Raw genomic sequence first — 5,921 nt, 5'->3', positions numbered from 1 at the left:
AGCTACTACTCCGACTCCGTCGTTATTGATAATTTTAAGAAGTAAATAACATGTCGCGTTCTTCCGTTTAATCAAGTCTGCTGCAATGAGCCACATGACTGATATTAATAGTCATAGCTTGTCATAATCATACCAACACCGGCATATGTTGGCTCTTGTTTTGCGATACCAGTGCCGCTGTATAATAAACTCATTGTTTGTCTTTGGATTTGCCTCGGCGGCTCTTTATCATACTGCACAACTGGTAGCAAAAAACATTCTAATGTGCTCTTTTTCTGCTATTGGGGAAATTCATGGCTCATCGATTTTTAACTGCTACGTGACGTCCAGAGAGAAAGCGAGAGAAAAGCTTCCTTAAGTAGAAACTACTTCCTTGAAAACAGAGATGGCAAAATGTCAATCGTGCACCCCATGTGTATTTATTCATGGCATTTATGCTTGCTTTGATCATGATGAATCCAATGGACAATGCAATACTTTTTCTATTTTTCCAATGTGAACTAGACATTTATCATCAAAAATGATCCAACCATTGAAAATCATCCAGTTTTCACGGAAGAAATTCGCGCAAAAAACGTGAAATTAAACCTCTTTATTAGTTCAATACAATGAAACGAAACTAAGTTTCACTTTAAAGCTAACTGGTAGATTTATTCATAATTTTTTCAACTTAACTAGTTTGACAAGCAAAACGCTGTCTGATCGTGCATGTTCTTTATGTCTTGTTTCACTTCCTTGATCTTCTAGCAACAAAGAAGCGGGTTGAGAGATGACTTGAAACAAACAAGAGTTGCTGCTGATTCGCAAATAATATCAGGAATTGGAGATGATTTTTCATTCATTATTACAGCTAGGACTATACTGTGTGGCAAATAACAAGCTATTAATGTAACTTGTACCGAAATTGCAGTAGCCACTGTTTTTCTGTATCTTGCGACATTGACAGGAATTCCTCCACCGTCGGGTTCTCCATTTTGTTGTTGAGCCGCTAGATTTTGATAATGGCGAAGCACTAAGAAGATTTTCAAATAAGACAAAACTGATAGAAAAACGCAAAGTAAAATTAATAAGTAGTTATAACTTTGCGAGATCGCGAATTCCCAAATCATCAGCACAGAGAAACAAAGGGTGAGAATCCAGAAGAAAATGATAACCCTCGCAATCGCCTCAAAGTTACAGAGTATCTGTATCTCAAACCCAGCAGCAGGGCGAGAAGTCTGTCCACACTTATTGTGGTCATTGTTAGCAACGAAACTGAAGACAGTTGTGAAGGCAACTGCACAAATCGTTGCGGAGTAAAAACAAGAATCATTCGTGTTGTCTTCTTTTGCAAAGATCGCGTGGTATGTAGCAAGTCTTGGCTCTGAAACAAGGCCAACCGTGAACAGATCAGTGATTGCAAGGCAGCGGTACAGAAGTTTTGATGGCGGATGAAGGGAAGACTCCTTGTGGAACGCAACTAGTATCAAGGCATTGCCGAAGATGGCAGTAATGGAGAATAAAACGTCTATGGTAGAAAAAATAACCCAATGTTTCCCTGATGAATGGGCTCTGCATAGCACAAATTGAATGGTGTTCTTATAATTTCTAACGGCCGAAGAATTTTCTATCGCCAATCGAGTTTCGCGCGTTGTAACTAAAAATGGTCTGCGACACTTTTAATTAATTCATTTTATCTGATATTTGGGCTTTTTTTTTTAACAGGATTGAAACAGCTTTTTCAAAAATTACAAAACAGCGCCGAATAGATGTGGATCTAAACAGTGACTAAGATAACATCTATGATATTTTAATGTGGCGAGCGAATATTTCGTGTCGAAATATGAGTCAATCGATTTACAAATACAAGTTCTTAAAGGCCTGCAAACGGCTGTCAAAACGAAATGAAACAATTGTGTATGTAGATGTAGATGTAGATGCCTCTTTATTAGTTCAATACAGTGAAACGAAACTAAGTTTCACTTTAAAGCTAACTGGTAGATGCATTCATTATTTTTTCAACTAAACTAGTTTGACAAACAAAACAACTGTCTGATCGTGTTCTTTACTTCTTGTTTCACTTCCTTGATCCTCCAGCAATAAAGAAGTAGGTTGAGAGACGAGTTTAAGCAAACAAGAGTTGCTGCTGATTCCCAAATGGCGTCAAGAAATGGAGATGATCCATGAATAGTAATTATAGCTATGACTATACCGTATGGCAAATAACAAGCTATTAATGTAACTTCTACCCAAATCGCAGCAGTCACTGTTTTTCTGTATCTTGCAATATTGAAGGGAATTCCACCACCGTTGAATTGTCCTTGTTGTTGCTGTGCTTGATTTTGATTATGACGAAGTGTGAAAAGGATTTTCAAATAACAAAAGAGTGAGACAAAAATGCAAATTAATATTAATGTAGAGTTATATATTTTTGCAAAGGTAAATTTCCAAATCATAATCACAGCGAAACCAAGGCTGAGAAGCCAATAGAAAGTTACTAATGCTCGAATACGCCTCAAAGTTACAACGTGTCTGTATCTCAATCCCAACAACAGGGCGAGAAGTCTGTCCACGCTTATTGTGGTCATTGTTAGCAGAGAAACGGCAGACAGTGTTGTGAAGTTAGCTGCAGAAATCGTCGTAAAGTAAAAACAAAGATTAGTTAAGTGGTTTTCTTTCGCCAGGAGCGCCTCATAAACAGCAAGGCTTGGTTCTGAAATAAGGCCTACTAACAGATCAGTGGTTGCAAGGCAGCGGTAAAGAAGTTTTGATGGCGGATGAAGGGAAGACTCTTTGCGCAACGCAACTAGAATCAGCGCATTGCCACAGATAGCAGTAATGGAAAAGAAGAAGTTTATAGCCGAAAGAAACGCCCAATGTTTTCCTGATGAATGGGCTGTGCATAGGAGAAATTGAATGCTCTTCCTGTATTCTGTGATGGCCGAGGAGTTTTCCATCGCTTGTCGAGTTTCCGTGTTGCCCCAGGAAATGAAAATTAGCTACGACGCCGACTATCATTCAGTTTACGTCAAACTTGGTCACGTGGGCATGTGCTTAAAACATGTTTAATGGAGCAGAATAGGTGTCAATCTTATAATTTACTACGTTAACATCTCTGCCGAGATAGAAAATTGATTGGTTCAATTATGAACTAGGTTGGTCAGTCAATCGTTGTTTCGTTGATTAGACACAGACAACCAAAAACTCGGTAATTGCGAGGCGCGATACAAAATTTTGACGGTAAACGCAGAGATATCACGCTTTCCGATGCAGTTTAAACTAGTGTATTTTTTACAATGTCATTCTCGTCCCCAGAGGCCGCGCTCCTTTTCGTCAGCACCAAGAATTGCGACCTCTGGGCTGGTCCAACACCGGAAGTCCACATACATAAAGAAACGACAGCAACAACAATAGCACTTTTACACAGCATCAAGTGAAAAAGAAGGGTGGTATTAACTCATAAAAGAAGAGCTAGAAAATGCTTGGAATGAAAGTGATCTCTTTTAAGCCGTTTCGAACGATCACAGAAAACAAACGTTACTGCTAATGTTGTCAATGACATATGCCACATATAAATTGAGCAGTTATTAATGGTCTTAAGCAAACACCAAGATAACATGTCTCAATACTAAAATATGACATGCGATTACCTGATTGCAAAAGTACCATATTTACCTGCAATTATAACTGTTTCACTGGAAACTAGGAAGCACCCGCTTTGCACCGATAATAAAGAAAGACAAAGTAAAAGGAAACAGACAAACAAATAACAAAAACAAAAACAAGCAAACAAAACTTGACGTTGTCAGTGGCTCAGTTCTCTGTAGCAAAAACCTGAAGCGCCTCATCACGAATTCGCTTTCAGTTCTTCAGACAGATAAAGACGGTGTAAATTAAATATTCAATAGCTAGTTTTCGACGCAACTACAATAGCCTCCACGGCATGTCTCCTGGCAGAAACAAGGAAAATAAGTTCTCGTTAGATATTTATGTATTAATTATTTTTTCAGGAGAAGTAATGGAATGATGGATAAGGAATTATGCATTTTTTTTCAAATACAGCTAAAATGAAAATAGCTGTTCATATTTTAAGGTGGCTTCATGCTTGCAGTTAAGAGTAATTCTATGAAATACGCCGACTGAGACGAAATGCGTCACTTCAGGATGTAGATGCGCGCATAGAGGACACGCACTATTAAGGAATAGTGAAATTGACAGTTGCTGTCTGTAGAATGAAGGCAATTTGTACAAAGTAAATAATTTTCTTTTTGACTAATTTAAATGAATAGATATGTTTGTTTTTCTTAGCTATTGATGGGATAAGCGCAGTACATCTATACATTAAAGCTGCTTTTAAAATGACGGGCGATTTCAAAAGGGTTGTTCCGTTTACATGTAAGAGTCTGCAACCAGTCATGTGCCTGAGATGCCCTTCACCATCAATAACTCTCCGTTTCTCTGTGTACACGCCTTGCAGGTTCATCAAAATACAACATAACTGGTTAAAGCACAAATTCTTAAAGGCTTCTCTTCTTTCTATTGGGGAATTTGGTGTCCTGTAAATGTAAATAAAGCTGCACCTGCTTAATTGATCAAGTAAGAAATATTCCATGCACTGAAAACTGAGAGACCAGAAATTTCGATCATCTACTAAACAAGATGTTATGTGTGTGTTTTTTTTTTAGTGTATTTCATTTCATGCGTGTTTCGACAACGAAAAAAGGACGATGCAAACTTTTACTCATCTAAAATGACCCTATTGGAACCATTGCAAAGGGCATACGTTTACACACGGGGATATTTTTCGGGAGAAATAAATGAATACGAAAGTTCTAATCCAAAAGGTACCAAAAGCAAACTTATTGCGTCTGTTTTTACCAGTATATTAAATTTGAGGCCGCCAATTGCCCAACATCCTTTCGATTTCTCTAGCGCTTTCTTCAGCGACATAATCAAAACAAAAACAAACGCTCGCAAAGCATTCGGTCGACAGAAAGTCTTTAAAAGGCCGCCTCATTTGACAAGCAAAGAATCTGCCTGATGGTGCTCTTTACTTGTTGTTTGATATGCGTCATCCTCCAGCAATAAAGGATTGGGTTTAAGGACGCATTTAAATAAACGAGAGTTGCAGTTAATCCCCAAATGATATCAAGAAGTGGAGACGATCCATGAGTAGTAAAGATAACTAAGACTATACTGTATGGGAGAAAACAAGCTAGTAATGCCTTAAGTACCCATATCGCAGTAGTCACTGTCTTTCTGTATCTTGCTATATTCAAGGGAGCCTCTCCACTCTCCGGTGGTCCTTGGTGTTGGTGGATTTGAGTATGTTGGTGGCGAAGTGTGAGGAAAATCTTCGAATACGAAAATGTTGAGACAAAAATGCAAAGTAAGATTATTGTGTAATGTAACTTTTTGTGATAATGAGGGTCCAAAACGATATCAATGCAAAAGTTATGCTGGGTATCCAATAGAAGATAACAAATTGCTCTAACCCGTCTTGAAGTTACTACTTGTCTGTATCTCAACCCCAAAATCAGAGCGAGTAGTCTATCAACACTAATCGCAGACAGCGTTAGCAAAGAAACTGCAGATAATATTGTAAAACTGACTGTCGAAAGGGCTGCGGAATAAAAACAAAGATCAGTCAATCGGTGTTCAGTTGCTAGGAAAGCGAGGTTTAAAGCAGAGCTTGGCTCTGAAATAAGGCCGACCAACAGATCAGTAATTGCAAGGCAGCGGTACAAGAGTTTGGAAGGTGGACGTAGATATGTCTCCTTGTATAACGCAACTAAGATCAAAGTATTTCCTAGAACTGCGGTAACGGAGAAGAGGCTGTTTAAAGCAGACAGAAAAAATCAATGTTTTCCTGATAAACGGTCTGTACAAAACAGGGCTTGAATAGTCTTCCTGTAGTCTTCCTTGTCGGTAGAGTTTTCCAT

The 5,921-nt window shown here is 38.4% G+C and overlaps 1 pseudogene; it reads right to left on the bottom strand.

Annotated features, from left to right (window-relative positions):
* Positions 1-4,485: 4,485 nt before the first annotated feature.
* On the bottom strand, positions 4,486-5,921 carry LOC145460532 (histamine H2 receptor-like; annotated as a pseudogene).

The sequence above is a fragment of the Orbicella franksi genome, chromosome 11, assembly GCF_964199315.1.
Source record: "Orbicella franksi chromosome 11, jaOrbFran1.1, whole genome shotgun sequence".
Taxonomy (NCBI): Eukaryota; Metazoa; Cnidaria; class Anthozoa; order Scleractinia; family Merulinidae; genus Orbicella; species Orbicella franksi.
This window is presented reverse-complemented; position numbering and strand designations above follow the sequence as displayed.